Here is a 21,639-nt window from a genome sequence, read left to right on the forward strand (position 1 = left end):
AAGGGAGGAGGACAGAGAGAGGATGGGTTGCAAGGTTGGAGGAGAGGGGAGGAGAAGTTACAAGGTTAGGACATGCTTTTGGACGTGGAGTGCAAGGAAGCATGGACACTTGAGACAAATGCTTGGAATACCAATGTAGACTCAACACAATTTCCTAAAAAGTATGGGCTTCATTCCATTATGGGGTATTTATACAAGTTGGAGAGCTTCTCTCTCTGCAGAATCATAACACATTCTCTCTACATATAGAAGTCACATGTAGAAGTTATAACACAGTTGTAACACATTCTCTTTCTACATGTAGAAGTCGTGTGTAGAAGTTGTAACATAAAGTTGTAAGAAAATAATACGTCTGTGCTCAACAGATAACAGGATCTCATACGCAAGAGAGAAAACAAACAGTATGGAGAATCAAAAATTTGATTACTGTAGAACGGATACAATAGATGGCGCTGCCTCCCAGCCGGTGCACTCCTGTGAGAGAAGCTTCGATGGCATGCTAGAAACAGTAGAGAACAGAGGCTGGATGCTAAGGAATCAGGGTTGCTATAGCCAGTGATGAAATGGGCTTCACGGGCTTGCTCTTATATAGCCACCAGTCGTAGTCGGTTGGGCTCAATTGGGTGATCGACCCAGTCTGCCCAAAACGATCGACTGGGGGTCGCTCCCGAAATAGGCCACCGACCATATGATAGAACCGGTGTGCAAAATAGAGCAACTAACCTATGGTTTTTGTTTGGCCCACAGCCATCCAGGATCATCTGGGACTCCAAACGGGTCCTGCAACCCGAGAGTGGGCTATCCCAGGAAATGCTCCATCTACCCTCAATGCGATCAGTCATGGGATGCCTTCCCACACTTGCATGTAGCCTAGTTGGTACTGTGCCAACTCCGTCTAGCCATCAGGCCACACATGGCTCCCATCTAGTGTCCAAACCAGACCTACCGGATAACCGATCTACTCACCTGCCTTCTCCTCATATGGGAGGCTTACAAGTAGAGTTAGCTAGTTCTCACGTAGTTACATGAGAGTGAAGCACTGATATCTAACACCCCTCCTCAATGTCCACCCACAAGTGAACTTAGTTTTTCGGCCCAATGCCAAGTCGATGAAGATGCCTCTCCAGCAAGTCTCTTCCAAGAGCCTTTGTGAAGATGTTCGCAGCATTCTCTGTAGTCGGACAGTACACCAAGTCGACCTCTCCATCCATGATGAGCTTGCGTACAAAGTGATATTGAATCTCAATGTGTTTTGTGCGAGCAACACAAGGTTCTTTGCAATTGCCATGCAACTCTGATTGTCACATGATAACTGTGTATGCTTATTCTGCACTGCACCCATGTCTCCCAGAATCCTCCTCAACCACACTACCTCGCAAGAAGCAAAGCATGCTGATTTGTACTTAGCCTCAGTAGAAGAAAGAGCAACTGTGGGTTTCTTCTTGCTGACCCATGACACAGCTCCAGATCCAAGAGAGAAACAGTAACATGTCACTGATCTCCTTGTTGGGATATCTCGAGGTGTATGCCTCAGGCACACATTATGTTTCTATGTGTGAGTGCTAGAGGCACAGTTAGGTGCCCACAAGCACAGTTAGGTGGTGGAAAAGCCACATAGGATGATTGAGAGAATCTAGGAGCAGATTGAGGAGATGATTGTGGAGCTTTGAGGTCATCAGTGATGTCAGTGACCTTGTATGAGGTGCCTACTTAAGGACCTCTTTCTTCTTCATTCTATATGCAAGTATTCTGATTTTGTGTCAACTCTACTCTTTCCTTTCAGTGTTCCAACATGGTATCAGAGCCATTTGATCCCCCTTGAGCCCATTTTTGCCACATCATCATCTTCTTCCTCTTCTTCTTCTTCACCATCTCTCCCTCTTCTTCCAAAAATTTGCTTAAGCTTGTTCTCCTCTGATTCTCACCCATTTCCCACGCCCTTTCTGCTGGAGATCCCTCTTGTTGGGGCGAGTTTCGGGCTGGAAGGAATTAAAGAATAAAACGTGCTGCTCGTCGCCATTGCAAGAAAATCGTCGAAGTTCTCTGCTGCAAGTTCTCTCTACGCCTGCTCTGTCTTTTCCTAATTCCTTCCAGGGCAAGCTTCTCCATACCTAGAGCTACCTTGTGCTGAAATCTGAGCAGCAATGGCTGCATATTGAAGGAGAAAACAGAGAAAAACCAGTCGACTTTGTTCAAGAAGGTGAAGGCGACCTGACGCATATTTTCGCCTCTTCTTCCCAGAGGATCTACTGTGGTATACCAGCTTTCTTTTGCCTTAAAAAGCCCCCTTTCTTTTGCTTTGAAGAGTGTGATATGAGCCCTCCAAGTTCAGCTCTCTAGTTTTGACAGTTTTGACATACTTTTGAAAATGATGCTACATAAAATGCTACTCTAGCATTTCTGGTCTTTTGAAGTTTTCAATAACTTCACTACAAGTGTTGCTTCAGTTTTGTTTTGACTTGCTAGACCTGATTGTGATTGGAAAGTGTTTATTTCATTCACTTCTATGAAGCATGCAAAAAGTAGCATCATTGTTTGAAAACTAGTCACTACTATTTGCTACATCAAGTGCCTATACTTTGGAAGTATTTCAGTTCTTTTTGCCTTGTAAGAGAGATAGACACTGCCCAATATCTGGGTTAGACCCTCTCATGGCTACTTTATATAATCTTGAGAAGTTCAATGGAAAGGGCTTCCATACATGGCAAATGAAGGTAAAATTTGCATTGATGCGGGAGAACTTATGGGGACTTGTCAAACCTACTCCTACCGCTTATTCTACGGCCTCAAATGCTGGAGAATCTTCAGCTCCGACACGACCGGCAAGGGATCCAGCAAGAGAAGAAACAGCATATGGTATAATTGCTTTAGCTTTGGGTGATGATTACATACATCATATATCTGACTTGGAGTCTCCATCGGAAGCATGGCAGAAGCTAGATTTGATTTTTGGTGCAAGCTCTCGCATATCTAAACTATCACTTAAAATCTCTTTCTTTGAATTAAAGATGGCAAGTGATACTACTTTAGCTGCTCATGTCAACTATATGCAGAGTCTTATGACTCAGTTAGCGTCTATCAACTCTCCTATCACCCCTGATGATGCTATGGCAGTACTACTTAAGAGTATGCCTGAAAGTTTTGATCACATTGTAAGCACTTTGAAGAATCTTCCCAATCCAAACCTTGAAGGCATTATCTCAGCTCTCCAAGAAGAAGAAAGACATATGGAGTTAAGGAAAGGCAATGACACTGCTTATGTTATGAAATTCCAGAAGGGCAAGTATTCTCCTTGCAATCACTGTGGAAAGACAAATCACCTTTCAAAGGACTGCTTCAAAGTTAATCCATGCAAGCACTGTGGCAAAAACAACCATAGTGAGAAGTTTTGCAGAGACAAAGCAAAGACAGAAAATGCAAATCTACTAACAGTGAATGAGCCTCCACAAGATGAGGCATCCTTTGAAGATTATGCATTTTAACTCATCTCTATGTATGCTCCAGATCTCTCTTTTTATGTCAAGGTACTCAGCCTGGATAGTCCTCCAAAATGAATGAAAATAAATTATTGTGTGTTGTGTGTTTTGTAAACACCTCTGGTCACCTTATAATGTAGGCCATGTGTATGTTTTTGTTCCATGGTACCTCCTACAGACATTGTGTGCATGTACATGTAGGGGAGATAACCATTGGAAGGTCTATTTGTATCCCTTTCTGCTTACCTTACACCCAAGGAAACCCTTGCTAGCATGAGAACCTAGCCATAGATTTATCCTTGACCACCATGAGATGGCATGAGAAACTATGAGACTAGATGTATCCTTGACATAGCCTGAGGCATTTCCTTGAGGGGGGGTTTGTTGGGATATCTCAAGGTGTATGCCTCAGGCACACCTTATGTTTCTATGTGTGAGTGCTAGAGGCACAGTTAGGTGCCCACAAGCACAGTTAGGTGGTGGAAAAGCCACATAGGATGATTGAGAGAATCTAGGAGCAGATTGAGGAGATGATTGTGGAGCTTTGAGGTCATCAGTGATGTCAGTGACCTTGTATGAGGTGCCTACTTAAGGACCTCTTTCTTCTTCATTCTATATGCAAGTATTCTGATTTTGTGTCAACTCTACTCTTTCCTTTCAGTGTTCCAACACTCCTGCTGTCCATGTCTCCTGCCCAATCCGAGTCACAGAATCCGGTCAAGATGTTGTCCTTGGTATAAGTGATGCCATAATCAAGTGTGTCTTTGATGTATTTTACCACCCACATCCCTGTCCTCCAATGGTTCTCCTTGGGCTTATTGGAAAACCTGCGTAGTACACCAGTCGCAAAGTTGATGTTCGACCGCATGTTGCACAAGTAAATCAAGCTGCCCACAAGCCTTCTGTACTTCGCTTCGTCCACTAGTGGTGATGAATCCTCGTTTGAGAGCTTCACGTCAACCTCCATAGGGGTACCAACTGTTTTGCACTCAACCATACCAAATGCCTTTAGTATCTCTCCAGCATACTTTAGCGGTGAAATGAAGATCTGTTTTAGCTCTTGCCAAACTTCAATCCCCAAACAGAAATCCATCAGTCCGAGGTCTGTCATTTCCTAGCAAATACTTTGTCTGCGAGATCTTCTCTTCATGGGTCCCTATTATGACAAGGTCATCCTTATGAAGGACCACGATCATACACCTGCGTCCTTCTCTGAAGATATACAAATTTGCATCAGATGGGCTCCTCCTGAACCCGTTTTGTAGAAAGTAGGCATCAATTCGTTGGTACCACGCTTGTGGGGCTTGTTTCAGCCTGTAAAGTGCCTTCTTCAATTTACAGACGTTTCCTTCTGAATCGAGGATTACAAAACCTAGTGGTTGTTCCACGTATACTCCTCCTTGAGATCCCCATTCAGAAAGGCGGATTTTACATCCATCGAAACACAGGCCAACTTCCCTGGGCAGCTAAAGCCAAAACACTACGAATTGTGGTTAGTCGAGCCGTGGGAGCAAAAGTATCCTGATAATCAAAACCATGTACCTGCGCAAATCCTTTTGCCATGAGCCGAGCCTTGTACTTATCCAACGTGCCGTCGGACTTGTACTTGGTCTTGTACACCCACTTGGTTCCGATTACCTTGCATTTAAGTGGTCGCTCCACAAGGTCCCAAGTGTTGTTCTTCATTATGGAGCCATACTCCGACTGCATAGCCTCCATCCACCTATCATCTCCCTGTGCCTCTTAAAGACACTTCGGTTCATCAACACGAATCACTTCTGTCATCAAAGCATAGTTGACCAAGTGTTCCTGCGCTCTTCTTTGCTCCTCTAATCTCTTGGACCGGCGGTGTTCGGAAGGTTCCTCCTCAATGGCTAGAGGTTCTCTGCCATCCAAAAGCTGCTTTACCCACTTCAGGAATGGCCATTGCTATTGTGGTTCTGCAGGCTCTTCTTCATCTTGTTTATCTTGAATCCTCCCAAGCACCGTTGGGGGAGTTCGGTCTACTGTTGGTGGTGTTACTGGATGGATATCCTGGTCCTAGTTGTCTGGGAAGGAAGCATCCTCCTCCAAATGATGCGGCTGTTCTGAGAAGACCACATCGTGACTTACTATTACCTTCTTGGTAACAGGGTTATAGAGACGATAACCCTTCGCCTCTTCACTGTAGCACAAGAAAATACACTTCTGGCTCTTCGGTTCCCATTTGGTCCTGTTAGCATCAGGGACATGCATAAAATAGTTACATCCAAAAACTCTCAAATATGCAACTGAAGGTTTCTTACTAGAAAAGATTTGCAGTGGAGTCATCCCATTCACAACTTTCGTGTAGCTATGATTCAAAATGTAAACTGCAGTGTTACATGCTTCAGCCCAAAAAGTCTTTGGCAAATTTTTCCCTTTCATCATACTCCTGCCCATTTCACAAATGATGCGCATCTTGCGTTCTGCTACTCCATTTTGTTGTGATGTATGTAGCGGGGGATTCTGCCTCTTGATCCCGTGACTTTTGCAGTAACACTCGAATTTAGTTGATGTGAACTCTCCACCTCTGTCTAATCTCAATTTCTCCACCTTCTTCCCCGTTTCTTTCTCAACCATTACATGCTATTCCTTGAACTTACTAAAAGCCTCATCTTTAGTCTTCAGGAAGTATATCCATATCCTTCTACCGTAGTCGTCGATCAGCGTCATGAAGTAGTAGCAACCACCCAAAGCTTCTGTCTCCATCTTTCTGCAGAGGTCTGTGTGAACGAGCTCTAGAGGAGCCTTTGCCCTGCTGGCCTCTTTAGGAAAGGGCTGCCGATGCTGCTTGCCCATCATGCAAGCTTTATATACATCGGGCAGATCTGAAATTTCTAGTAGGTCTGCAATCATTCCACTTTTATGCATTTCCTTCAAAGAACTAAGGTTTAGATGACCAAACCTCTCATTCCATAGCTTAGTATTCTTCACATCTGCTCAAGCACTAAAAGCTGAGAGTTCGTAGATGTTGCGCCGTGTACCTTTACCAACGACCTTCCCTTGAAGATCTACAATCTTTGTGCCATTCTTATCGAAGTGAACTTTGAGGTCCCGGTCCATGATCGCAGAATGGACAACAAGTTCCTCTTGATGTCTGGCACATAAAGAACTTCGGACAACTGTTTTACAACTCCATCTGACTTGAGAGCAATCGTACCTTTTCCTTTTGCTGGACATTTTGCATCATTGTCAACTGTTACCAGGATGTCATCCCCTACCGGCTGTAGAGAGGTATACCAATCCTTTCGACTGGTCATGTGGCGCAATGCACCACTGTCAATGATCCAAGGTTCATCCGTAGGTACATGACTGCCTCCGTGCAAATCTCCTCAATTGCTACGAATAGGTCTACTGGTGCTGCCTGTGCGCTGTTGCTGGACTCTTTCTTTACTCCGTTCTTCTCATCTGCAATCTTCTTTCGGCACTCATTCTGCTTGTGCCCTGCCTTGTTGCAATAGAAGCACTTGATCTTCTTCTTTCTCTTTTTATCATCAGAAGAAGATGGGTTACCAGAGTCCTTACCCTTACCTTTCTTTGATCCAGCGTAGAAAGTCGAATCTTCTCTAATCCTCGTCTTTTGACTCATCTCCTCCTCCAGAAGCATCGCGCTGAAATCCTCAAAGTTGAGGAGCAGATTTGTGTTCTACGTATTCAGCGCCGTAACAAGACCGTCATACTTTGGTGAGAGAATCTGTATACACCTTCGTGCTAAATTCTTGCTGGTGATGGTGATACCAATCGTAGTCATCTGATCGCACAGATTCTTCACCCTGGTGATGAACTTCTTTGCCGCTTCAGACTCAAACAATTTCTCGTTTGCAATTTGAGTCTCCAGATTCTAAATCCGTGTCTAATTTGTGGTCTCGTACTGATTTTTCAAGACCCTCCATGCCTCCTCCACTATGGTGACATGTTGAATTCACGCTATGATGGAATCACTTACACTGTAGACAATAGAACATAGCGCATTTGCATTTCTTCTTGTCCGCACGAGAATCTCATCCGCAATTGGTACTATTTGTTGTCCTACATTGGCTGGATCGGATCTCGCAACCGGCCTCACGTCCACCCCAATAGCAATGTCCCAAAGCTCATATGCGCTTAGAATGGTCTTCATCTTGAACTTCCAGAGTGGATAGTTAGAGCCGTCCAACTTTCCACTTTCGCCGAATGCTAAGATTCGTAGTTTTGCGGGCTGGGCCATCTCTCACAATCTGCTCGCAAACAGAAACACACTACCAAATCTTCTTGCTAGAGTCCAGGCTCTGATACCATGTAAGAAAATAATACGTATGTGCTCAACAGATAACAGGATCTCGTATGCAAGTAAGAAAACAAATAGTATGGAGAATCAAAAATTTGATTACTGTAGAACTGATACAATAGATGGCGCTTCCTTCCAGCCATGCGCTCCTATGAGAGAAGCTTCGATGGCATGCCAAAAACAATAGAGAACGGAGGCTGGATGCTAAGGAATCAGGGTTGCTAGAGCCAGTGATGAAATGGGCTTCACAGGCTTGCTCTTATATAGCCACCAATCGTAGTCGGTTGGCCTCAATTGGGTGACCGACCCAGTCCACCCAAAACGGTCGACTGGGGGTCGATCCCGAAATAGGCCACCGACCACATGATAGAACCGGTGCGCAAAACGATAGAACCGGTGCGCAAAATGATAGAACCGGTTTGGCCCACAGCCATTCGGGATCATCTAGGACTCCAAACGGGCCCTGCAACCTGAGAGTGGGCTGCCCCGGGAAATGCTCCGTCTACCCTCAATGCGGTCAGTCATGGGATGCCTTCCCGCACTTGCATGTAGCCTAGTTGGCAGTGTGCCAACTCCGTCCAACCATCAAGCCACACATGGCCCCCATCTGGTGTCCAAACCAGGACCTACCGGATAACCGAGCTACTCAAATGCCTTCTCCTCATATGGGGGGCTTACAAGTAGAGTTAGCTGGTTCTCGCGTAGTTACATGAGAGTGGAGTATTGATATCTAACAATTGTAACACATGCTCTTTCTACATGTAGAAGTTGTAACACAAAGTTGTAACACATTCTCTTTCTACATGTAGAAGTCATATGTAGAAGTTGTAACACATTCTCTTTCTACATAAGTCTAGGTTGGCACCGAGTCAACAATCGTGTCTTGTTCTTTTTCTCCCTCTCTTCTTCTATAGTGAATCATGTTCCAGTTCCATCGTTGAGTTTTGATTGCTGAATTGAGTTTCCAGCCACTCTTCAAATTTACTTTTGAAGTGTAAGTGGTCAGATGTGCTTCAAATTAAATATTGAAGTTGTGTTTTGACTCTTAAATGGCTTCAATTAAAGGTCACTAACCCAGCATGTGAACCCCTATATGAGGAGGACAAACAAGCAATAGATCAATAGGTTAGGCAAGGTAGGCAGAGCTACAACAGTCCTCTAATAGAGGCAATTGGCAGCCGATTAGGCTTGATGTTTCCAATTGTAGAGAAAGACTATCCTCACTCTCTCTCTTGCTCAATACTAACTGCTAACTACAAGATGATGCACTCAATACACAGTGATGCTATGGATGTGAGTGAGAGAATCAACGGGAGAGAAATGTAGTGGACCTATGAAGAGGAATATAAAACTGAAATGTATCAATGCACAAATGGCTGAATACAACTATATGGAGGGGTTAAAACCCTCAACTGCAAATTGGAGAGACTAAGCTAACTAGAGGACGTGAATCCTCACTAGATCCCTGGAGAGGCTGAGGCACCCTGCTGGTTTGCTTCGGGGAAGCCTAGCTTTGCTGCTCTGAAGGCTTGAAGGCTTGAGGACCGGATGAAGAATGAGGGCCAAGGGGGCGGCCTTTATAGACTCCCCTTGGCCCTCAAATACCGACCAAGCTGCTAGATGCTAACCAACTTGCTGCTGCGACTGAACCGCCTACTGACGTGGCAATCGACTTGCCACGTGGCAAGCGTTGAGGCCAACACTACCACATGACAACTCTTGTGCTACCTGCGTGTACTCCTGCATGGCAATCCACGTGGCAATCGATTGACGTGGCTACCTACGTGGTAGCCCACATGGTTGCTTGTTGACTAGGTAGCCCACATGGCAACCTAGCGTGCCACAGGCTGAGGATGCTCGTGACATCCGCTTTTGCTAAACTCGAACCAGTATATGACAATAGCCTCCTGTCGTGCTGATGGAGGTGACTCGTGGTATACCTGGCTTGTAAATCTTGATCTAGATACCTGGTTCATGAATCCAAAAATGGTCACTAAGCTCATGAATCCTGATCTGTAAGTAGGGAATTCCTTGATCTGGTGCTAACTTCTGGTAATGATAAGTGTTGTGGGTTAATACTCTAGGATGATGCTCCATGTGGTTTTCCTCCATGCATAGAGGTGATAGGGACAGAGGAAGAATGGGTTTGAGAGAGGCATCTTGGTCTTGGTGTAACCATGTTGCCTGCTATAACACTGTATCATGTTGTAATTGTGCCTTACTGGCACCCGTCTCGAACCCCTTGAAGGGCTGATATCAAAGGTCGAGGCGGAACACCCTTAATCCAATAGATGAACTTGGACCCATGGCCTAAGATTTTTACATCCAAGCCTTGGTCTTGATATTATGGTTGGACTTTGAATTAGTGCCACCACCATGCTCCCAAGATGATATCCGTTGCCTGAATAGGTGAGACCCTAAGTGGCCCACTGTGTACCCACCTTGAGATCTTCAAAGTGGCTGAAGCTACCTGCATGTTGCTCTCTATCTGCTGCCGTGGAAATGCACCATTTGGTTCCGTAGGCGTAAGAGGCAACTGAGCCTTTTGAGCTGCTTTGGTGGAGATGATGTCCACTGAGGAACTACCTGAATGTGCCATGATAAGGACCTTCTGACCACCAACTTGTCCATAAAACTGAAACATATTGAGAAACTGATAAGGCTCCCCCTTCTGCTGAGCTTCAGCCTCCTGTATGACTATTGAGGTTGTCCTATGTAGTCTATTGTTCATCAAGCTCCTCAATGACTACTACTAAGGTTTTTGAGGTTACCGTTGAACCACTTGACGTGGCTCCTACTGTTAGAAGCTTCTGGTACTGCGAGCAATCCTCCTTAATATGGCCGGGCACATGACAATGGAAGCATCAGTTCTCTTTGGCATAGAGTGCTCGCGTCGCTTTATCCAAGTACCCGCCATAGCCATTGCTATCCTTCGCCATCCAACTCTTCTTCTGCTGCCCATTCCCACCATCACCTAGTGTGGAATCTTGGGACTTCTTACTGTTGACTTGCTTGGATACTTGACCCTTGTGCATGAGCTCCAAATTCTAAGCAAGCTCGTATGCACACTCATAATCTCATGACCTCAAACTTCTGACATACCACTGAATGTCTTTATGCAACCCATGGAGAAGTTTGCTCAGCTTTCGACTGTCCTTCAACTAAATTTATTGGCATACTGATTCACCCTCTCAGTGTCTCCCTAGCGTGTCTCGTCGTCATATCATAGTGGTCCTTCTGCCACTTGAGCCACCAAGTGACCACCTCGCCTATGAGATGCATGGATGCTAGGATGCATTGCTCGTTGTCCTTCGTAGGGATCACTGAAAAATAACTTTCGAAGTGATTGAGCCACAAAGTCAACACTAAGGGTTCGTGCTTACCATCATACGAGGATTACTAGAATTCGAGCGACTGCGTTCAAGCGAGGTGACAGTTCAAGCGAGGACTTTCATAAAATTGACATTCTAGTGTGATGATTTATGTTCAAAAAGTAGCATGCATTGCTTACTTTTACAGTTGTTGTACTACCCATGATATTGTGAGGAATCAATTGCCTTACAAACAATAATTTTTGAAAAATGTTTTGCAATGTTTTTGCAAGGGTCAAGGAACAAGGAGGGGTCAAAGAAAGGGATTAGAGTATGTGTTTTTCTTGTGAAATTTTCATTTTTCAAGGCAAAAGATAATGGGAGGAGGAGCCTCCCAAGAGGGCGCGGATATCGCGGCCTCTTGGGAATATCCGCGGCCTCTTGGGAGGCTCCTCCTCCCATTATCTTTTGCCTTGAAAAATGAAAATTTCACAAGAAAAACACATACTCTAATCCCTTTCTCCTTCTGCCAATTTTATTTGGACTATAGCTTGGTCAATCAAATTCCTCCCTCCCTCCCACAGATATATACATGGTCATGGACATATGAAGGTGATCCATATTTTGTTAGCATCAAGGTCATAAGGTGATCAATAATTTATTAGCTCCATAGTTTAAACATTTTATTCATGTTATCATTTTGTGTACAAAATGGATTATATCATATGGGTAGCATAAAAATTGACGAGCTACAAATCATGGATGATTTTTTCAAGTTAGTTTCGTTATGAATCTAAAATTTTATATTGGCATCGAAAGTATGTATGCCCTAATAAAAATAAATGTTGGAAACATTCGCCAAGATTTGAAACTTTTATGTAAAAAAAAGTAAAGTTTCACCAACAGGATTTACGTTTTTTTCTTCAAAGTTTACATGAAAGTATATTAAAAGGTATTAAATTCGACTGATAATGTGAAACAAAAAAAAAGAAGTTTGAAAAGTTTCGCCAAGATCTTATATTAATATATGAGCATAGCTTCAATAAAAACATCCCTGCTATAAATAGTTTTTTGTGAAGGATTTTTAGAGGAGGAGCTTCTATATCATGGACGGGACTATTTTTGTTTGTATGTAAGTCCACAAAATAAAGAAACCCGTTCAACTCACGTGCTACCTTACATAATTTTGAGTGACTACCTCGAGGTGTAGACATTGCAACATTTCCCCTTTCGTATCTATTGAATGATTTCTAACTTACATGGATTTATTATTTATCAAATAATAGGTTTTCTCTTTGTATGTTGCCAATAAGTTTTCATTTGGTATTCATTGAATCATTGCTGACTTGTATGGACTTATGAGTTATCCCCAATAGTAGGTTTTATCTTTGTATGTTGCCAAGAATCATACGAAAAATAAGTAAGAACAATCTCTAATATGGTCATGTAGATTCAACCATTTCTAGTAAAAAACTATTGCTACTATAGGTTCAGAAAAAGTTCATTACAAGCATCGCTCGAACTCTAGGCTCGCTCAAACGCAGTCGCTCGATGTTTTGACTTACCCCCATCATACCATGTGAAGTTGAGCTTCCCCTGGAAGGAGGGCTTGGTCGGAGGTCCATTTCTCCCCCTATTGGTCGGAGTTGAGAAATGAGAAGCCGCCGGTTCCGCTCTTCCTTATCTTCTAGAGCGGTACATTCTCAAAGTTCCTTGGCTTCCCGAGCTGCCCTTCGGCTTCTTGAGCTTCTTGATTGTGCTCTTTTTTTTCCTTCCCGATCCTCCTGATCATGTTCTTTTGCCTCCCGAGCTAAGCTCTCTGCAGGCTTGCTCACAATCTTCCGCATCTCGTGAAGTTGGGTCATGCAGAGGAACAAAGCCTCGATCTGTTGTTGCTGCATCTACGTCATAGCTTGCAACATGGTTGTCATGCAGACATGAAAGCATCTGCTGGATTCTGTGGTGGGGGTGGTGGTGATGGTTGAGGCAATGAACCCTCCCCCCTGTTTTGGACTACTCATTGGTGCTCATGGTGTCCTTGCCGAATCTTGTCTCGACATAAACGATGGGAGCTGTCCCTCCCTAACCTGAACCTCTTGAATCTTGGGAAAAAAATTCCCCTCTTTACTACACGCCATTAGGTGTAAAGACCTACGAGTAAAGACGAGAGCCGGGCCCAATGCATGATGGAGTAAGGGCGGGAGCGGCTAATGGAGTATGGTACTATCACTAGTCCAGGGTAGGGACAAAATACAAAAAAAGATACCCCTATAAAGCCCTCTGTCTCAAGAAAGAATTTGAAGCTCTAATACCAATGTAGCGGAAGATAGACCATCCTCGCTCTCTCCCATGCTCAATACCAACTGCCAACTGCAAGATGATGCACTCAATACACAAAGTGATGCTGTGGATGTGAGTGAGGGAATCACAGGGAGAGAAATGTAGTGGACCTCCGAAGAGGAATATATAACTGAAATGTATGAATGCCCAAAGGGTTGAATACAACTGTATGGAGGGGCTGAAACCCTCAACCACAAACTAGAAAGAATAAGCTAACTAGAGGAGGTGAATCCTCACAAGATCCCTGGAGAGGTTGAGGCACCCTGCTGGTCTGATGCGAGGAAGCCTGGCTCTACTGCTCTGAAGGCTTGAAGGCCTGAGGAGTGGATGAAGAAAGAGGGCTGCTTTTATAGGCTCCCCTTGGGCCCTAAAATACCGACCAGGCTGCTAGATGCTGAACGACCAGCCTCATCATATCCGACCTGCTGCTGCTACTGAACCACTTGCTGATGTGGCAGCCTACTGGCCACATGGCAGGTGCTGACATCAGTGCTGCCACGTGGCAGATCCTACAATGCCTGTGTGTACCGTGTGGCAGTCCACGTGGCAGCCGGCTGACATGGCTGCCTGCATGGCAATCTATGTGGCTGCTTGCTGACTGGGCAGCGCACATGGCAGCCGACAAAAGAAAAAACTGCCAACCTATTCACCAAAGCTCTTTCTCATGATCAATGGAGCATCTGATTTGACGCATGGAGGTTGGCCCACATTGAGTCAGTGAGAGGGGATGTTAGAGATCGCTGACCCCATGTCTGAGCCCCCATATGAGAAGGACAAACGAGCAGTAGAACCATAGATTAGGGAGGGTAGGCGGAGATGGTTAGCAACTACAACAGTCCTCAGAGGCGCTAGGGAGGGCCTTCTGAAAATCAGAAAATGTACTCAGGTCAGGTCGGGATACCTTACAGAAAACTGACCTGTTGGTCTGGTCAAAGCCTTGACTAGATCGGCCTGGTCTAGTCGCTTGGCTGAACCTGGTCCCCTCAGCCACCTACTGATTTAATCACACTACCTACCGTCAAAGACTCCAACTTTAAAAATTCACTTTTCATATAAAGCAGTGAGCTCTCAGGGGGAGAGGGCTGGGCCTGTCCTTAAAGCAATACATAATTGTCCTTTCCATGGAGAAGAGTCCCAATTGAAGCAGGAAGGGGGAGGAAGCACAGGGAAGATTTGAGGAGAGGCATCATTGCTGTGGATGTAAGGAGAGGGGGGTCTTGTGGCACACGCCTTGACAGATTTGAAGAGGTCCTGGGGAGGGGGGGTCTGAGCAGAATTCCATTGTGCGAGTCGGCTTTCAGGAGCTGGTTCTGCCAGACGATGACCACCTGCTGTTCCTGGGGTTTCATACATGGCCAGGACTTAACACTAAAGGTTGCTTGTTCCAAGAGGGAGGCTACTTAAACACAGTTGTTTGCTTACCGGAAGGGAAAATTTCTACTCCCAGAGTGAGGGAGGGAGGAAACTCTGTTGCAAGCCTGAACAGTAAATTTCGGTGAGTTTTTGAGAGCCTGGGCACAGGAAGAATACAAAAGCAATGAATTCCTTAACTGTTTCATCTGCTGTATCAATGAACTGGGAAAATCCTCATTTGTAAGAATCAATCAGCAGAAATTTGGTGCCCGATTGACAGTCTGGAAAATTCCGTAACTGTTTCATTTGCTGTATGAGTGAAGTGGGAAAATCCTCCCTTGTAAGAAGCAACCAGCAGAAATTTGGTGCCGATGGACAGTCTGGGGACAAGCATAGATATTTGGAGATCAGAAAAACTGTTCCTGTAATGAAGGGAAAAAGAGGCCAAGTTAGAGGCCCTTTAGGTGGAAAATGTGGAGGGACTATATAAGTCTCCATCCACCCACTACTATGTACTTTTTGATGTGACATCTAATCCTATCTACTCCCTTCCTGAAACTCCACTGGTATCTGAAGCTCCACACAGCCTGCCCGTCGCCACGCCCTCGAGCTGCCCGTCGTCATTGCTGCTGCTGCTCCCGGTAGGCCTTTCGCTCCCGTCTCTGCTGCTCACACGCCACGTCCGCCAACTCATCACAGGTCTCCTGCAAGCGCCCTCTCCATCGCCTTGATTCCGCCGCCTCACCTTGGCCGCCTACCCACGCCGCGCCGCCTCTACCTTCCCAGTCGCCTCCTGCAATAACCTTAGCCTACAAGGTTCTACAACCTAGGTTAGATTTAATCCAACGTTAGTTTAGTTAGGGGTTAGGTTTAGTTTGGGTTAGTTAGACCTACATCAGGTTAGTACTAACTAGGGTTAAAAAGAGGATTAGGTTAGACTAAGTCAGTGTCCTAACTGTTCTAGAGGTCTTAGGTTAAGGCTGTCCTAACTGTCCTAGGTGGCTTAGGTCTCCCCCCCCCCCCCCCCCCCCCCAAAAAAAAGGGCAAAAACTCAGAATTCCAGCCTCTTTTAGGGGCTTTCCACGGCCCTATTTTGGCTCATTTGGACCCCGTTTTCAAAGCTTCTTCAACGACCCTTCTTTCGAGCCTCTCCATCGACATTTTCGTGTTTCCACGCATTATCTCAGGTGCTCAATACGCAGGATTGTGCTCGATACGCAGGATTTTGGTATCTAATTCTCCTTGCCTATATTCGAGCTCCTCTCTCCAAGGCCAGTCACCATGGCACCGAAGCGCGTCCCTCGGGATGTATCGCATGACACTCATGAGGCTGCTCAGTATGAGCAAGTGCCTGCCATAGTGGTTGCATCCACTGGTGGTGCAGATGTTCCTTCCACTCAGCCTCTCTCTCCTGCATTCCGAGAAGTCCAAGCAGCGCAGACGCAATTTCTGGATGACCTTTCCTCTATGCTCCAGGGTGCTTTCTGCCAGATAGGACAGGAGTTCAGCCAACACCTTACCACAACCATAGCTATGCAGGATACGGCTCTTGTCCAGATGGGACAACAGATTGGTCAGCAGATCACATCAACCATTGCTATGCAGGATAAGGGTAAGCAACCCGCACCCCAGCAAGGGGACCATTCAAACAGTCAAGATGTTTTGTCTGCCCCACGCAAGGGTTTTATGGCAGATGCCCGTCGTGCCTATGAGCATCAGTCTTCTGGACCATTGCATGTAACCCAACTTGGGAATTATCTAGACATAGATGATGCATCTTCTGTGCCATAGAGCACCTTCTTGCAGGATGTCAGGCCATCTTTTAGCTCTCAGCTTTCTGCATATATGCAGGCTGAACCGTCTCTTTTGGGCCGACCCGTTGGTGTGCATCCGGCTAGTGCTCCTTTCACCGCACCAGCGAGTATGCCTGGAGTTGGCTTGGGTTTATATGGCAACCCACACCCCTGGGAGAGAGGTCAGTCCTCTTATCAGCCCTTTGGTATGCCATCATTCTGGAGAGATGCGTTTGGCAGAGAGACCCAGCCCGGAGTTCATGCACCTATCGCTCCGCCAACGAGCACATATAACCAGACGCAGCCAGTGCATCAAATGGTAGCAGCTTCTATGCAACAGGGGGTTGGTGGTGGGCAGCAAGCCACTTTTGATGACATGTTGGCAGATTCTTTGCGTTCATACAGGGCCCTACCTGAGGCCATCAAACTTGAGATGCCCTTCTCCGATTATGTGAACCTCAAGCATGATGATGCCTTCACTTTTGGAGGCTACACACACATGAATTATGCAGCTAAGGATATAAAGGACAAACTCACAGTGCATAAGTTTAAAGGGGACACTCGCACTCCCAATGAGTTGGAGGAGTGGCTCACGAAGCTGGAAGACTATTTCCGCTTCTACCCCAAGTCTGAGGAGGAGCGCATCATTTTTGCAGGTATGCATATGCAAGACTTATCCCACACATGGTGGCAATACATGAGGGATTCGCCTCAGAAACCAACCACTTGGAGAAGTTTCAAAGAATTGCTGGTCACTACATTTGTATCTCCACTTGTATTCGATCAATACTTGGCTGAATTTTATGCCTTGACACAGACCGGTACGGTCCAAGAGTACTTGCAACGTTTTTGGAGGCTTTCCCTGTTTGTGCAGGATGTATCTCGAAAGGGAAAGCTGTTGCGTTTCATCCATGGGTTAAGTTCTTCTCTCACTGCAGATGTGAAGGCACATAACCCTCAAACAATTGAGAGGGCAGCTCAGCTTGCAAAAGTATTCGAGCCTGAATATGCTGGCAAGCACAGAAATGCCATGGGTAGCTTGCATGCTATGGGGTATGACACAGAGTCGAAGCCTAAGTTTGCTGATTGGACTGACAAGAAATCTGCAGCAGCACCATTTCCTCGCTTTCCTACTGTCTCAAGTAGTAAGATGCCGTATGCCAGGCCTTACAAGTATCCTGATGCCAAGCCTGGAGGCAAGCATACTGCTGGAAATGAGCAGGCTGAGATAAAACAGCATACACGGGCAATAATGGACAGCAGAAAGAAGGCCAACTTATGTTTTAAATGTGGCGAGAAATGGACTCCTGAGCACAGGAATGAGTGCAAGATGCGCAACAGTGGTACTGCCAAGCTCAGCATGATCATCGACCTCTCAGATGATGAGGAATTGTTTGATGCCCCAGGTTCTTTGGATACGTCTCAAGATGAGATGGCAAATACACATGATGCAGATAAGACTCCTGACACTGAAGCCACGAAGGGCACCGACTTTCCTTTTGATCCTGGTGGTGCTATTGCCCATGACACTCATGCTTCGCATTCGTATGAGATTCTGCCCACTGGTGGCATGAGAGGCCGTAGGCCAACACTCTTTTCTATGATCATCAGGATGCGGTGCTGTGTTAAGAGCAGAGTGAAATAGCACCTTTTTATGCACGTGAAGATGCAGGTGGTAATGCTCCCGTGAACGAGGATGAGGTTTATTGGGATGCCCAACCAACACTTTATACTATTTCCATGCATGCCCTGATGGGTGCCAAAAGTGCTGATACTATCAAATTAACAAGGATGATTAATGGCAGGATTGTGCATGTGTTGGTGGACAGCGGTAGCACCCACAGTTTTGTTAATTGCAAGACCTTACAGAGGGTTGGACTGATTGCTACTGAGATAGACCATGGGCTGAGAGTAGAAGTGGCCAATGGACAGCATATGATCAGTAGATCTTGTTGCCAAGATGCAAAGATTAAGTTCTCTAATGACTATACTTTTGCAGGTGATCTCTTGGCAATTGACATGGGCCCAATGGATGTTGTCCTGGGCTGTAATTGGTTGCAATCATTGGGCAATATCAGCATGGATTTCAATGCCTTAACACTCAGCTTTGTCCACAAGGATGGATCAGTTACATTGCATGGTATTACAGCTCCTAAATTGCAGGTCATTTCAGCAAGACAGTTGGCCAGAGAGCTCAAGAGGGGCAGCACCATATATGCATTAAATGTGTAAGTAACTAAAGAGGGTGGCACTCCCCGTGTTGATGATTGTGAGATGCAGAGATTGCTCTCAGAGTTTGTAGATGTGTTTGATGATTTGCCATCACAATTGCCTCTTAGAAGAGATGTAGATCATGCCATAGTCTTGGAACCTGGCAATAAGCCAATCAATAAGGCCCCATACCGACTCTCTAAGGTAGAACGGGAAGAAGTGGCAACTCAAGTGAGGGATAGACTTCAGAAGAGTTTCATCACTCATAGCACTTCTCCTTTTGCATCCCTTGTACTCCTGGTGAAAAAGAAGGATGGTTCTTACCGTATGTGCATTGACTACAGAGACTTGAATAAGGTCACCATCAAACACAGGTTTCCAATCCCCAGGATAGATGACCTGTTGGATGAACTCAAGGGTTCAATTTTTTACTAAGATTGATTTGAGATCCAGCTATCATCAGATTAGAATGAAAGCTGAGGATGAGCACAAGACAGCCTTTCGCACAAAGAGGGGACTGTATGAGTTCAAGGTGATGCCTTTTGGATTGACCAATGCACGAGCTACCTTCCAGGCACTCATGAACAAGATGTTGCAGCCTCTCCTTTTCAAATATGTGCTGGTAGTTTTTTATACATCCTCATTTACAGCAAGGATAAGCATGAGCACATCAGACATGTCAAGCAAGTGCTGGAAATTTTGAGGTTGCATCAGCTTTATGCTAAAGCCAGCAAATGCACTTTTATGGCACAAGAGGTTGAGTACCTTGGTCACATTGTGAGCAAGGATGGCATTCGAGTGGATCCTGCAAAGGTGAAATGCATTGTGGATTGGCTGCAGCCACGCAACCCTACTCAGTTGAGGGGATTTCTAGATCTTGCTTCCTTCTACAGGCGCTTTATTCGCAAGTTTGCCAAGCGGGCAGCCCCTCTAACAGACCTTTTGAAGAAGGATGCTTTTATGTGGTCTACAAATGCACAACGCAGCTTTACAGACCTGAAATTCGCCCTCACTCATGCTCCTGTGTTGGTATGCCCTGATTTTTCACGTACTTTCATTGTGGAGGCAGATGCCAGTGGCAAAGGATTAGGGGCTGTGCTAAGACAGGAACACGGGGTAATTGCTTTTGAAAGCAGGAAATTGGATGCCAAGGAACTAGATTATCATGTGTATGATCAAGAAATGTTGGCTATCCTCCATGCTTTCAAAAAATGGCACCACTACCTGTACGGTAGCAAAATCAAGGTTAAGACAGATCATAGGACACTCAGGTATTTCCTTACGCAGCCCAACTTGTCAATGAAGCAGAAGAGGTGGCTGGCTAAGGTTCAGTCTTATGATTTTGACATCGAGTACAAGAAGGGGAAAGAAAACGTGGTTGCAAATGCCTTATCCCATATGTGGGCTTGCAGTTTGTCTGCCATTTCTACCATCTACCAGGAGTGGATTCATGGTATTCAAGAAGAATACATGCAGGATTCTAAGGCAGCTTCCATATTTGTGGAGCTACAGAGGCCATCGAGCCAAGGGCATGCTGAATTTAAGCTGCATAATGGGCTGTTGTGGTGCAAGGACAGAATTTATTTGGTGTCAGATTCAAAGTACCGACTGCTGGTCTTACAGGAAATGCACTCATCTCCTATGACAAGACATGCGGGTATTACTAAGACATATGAAAAGGTTAAACAGAGCTTTATCTGGGATGGCATGTGGCGGGATGTAGTTAAATTTGTCACTGAATGTTCGCCCTGCCAGCAAAATAAAGTGGACAGCTGGTTACCCGCGGGTCTCTTGCAGCCATTACCTATTCCAGAAGGCAAATGGACTCACATTGCTATGGATTTCATCACAGGGTTGCCTTCCATAGAGCGAGGATGGGATAGCATTTTTGTGGTGGTTGAAAGAACGACAAAGCAGGCCCATTTCATACCCACTAAGACCCGTTATTCAGCATCACAGGCTGCTTGGCAATTCATCGAGCATGTTTTTAAGCATCATGGTTTCCCTCGGGAGATTGTCAGCGATAGAGATGCTAAATTTATGGGTCACTTTTGGCAGGAATTATTTACAGCAGTGGGTACTTCTCTTACACCTAGCACTGCTTACCACCCTGAGACGGATGGACAGTCAGAAAGGGTGAACAAATGGCTGGAGGAGTATTTAAGGCATTTCTATCATGACACACAAAAGTCTTGGGATAAGTGGTTGGCACTTGCTGAATTTTGTTACAACAGTACCAAGCACATCTCTATTGGCATGAGCCCATTCGAGGCTATGCATGGATGCACAGTGGGTATGCCATCTTTAGTTGCAGACATGGCTGTGAAAAATCAGCAAGCAAGAAATGACTTGGAGAGTATGGATGCCCTTCAGAAAGGGTGAACAAATGAGATGGATGGACAGTCAGAAATGGTGAACAAATGAGACAGATGGACAGTCAGAAAGGGTGAACAAATGACTAGAGGAGTATTTGAGGCATTTATGTCATGACACACAGAAGTCTTGGGATAATTGGTTGGCACTTGCTGAATTTTGTTACAACAGTACCAAGCACATCTCTATTGGCATGAGCCCGTTCGAGGCTATGTATGGATGCACAGTGGGTATGCCATCTTTAGTTGCAGACATGGTTGTGAGAAATCACCAAGCAAGAAATGAGACAGATGGACAGACAGAAAGGGTGAACAAATCACTGGAGGAGTATTTAAGGCATTTTTGTCATGACACACAGAAGTCTTGGGATAAGTGGTTGGCACTTGCTGAATTTTGTTACAACAGTACCAAGCACATCTCTATTGGCATGAGCCCGTTCGAGGCTATGTATGGATGCACAGTGGGTATGCCATCTTTAGTTGCAGACATGGATG

Source organism: Dipteris shenzhenensis, chromosome 9, assembly GCF_047967505.1.
Source record: "Dipteris shenzhenensis isolate YYH24624 ecotype China chromosome 9, Dip_SZ_1.0, whole genome shotgun sequence".
Taxonomy (NCBI): domain Eukaryota; kingdom Viridiplantae; phylum Streptophyta; class Polypodiopsida; order Gleicheniales; family Dipteridaceae; genus Dipteris; species Dipteris shenzhenensis.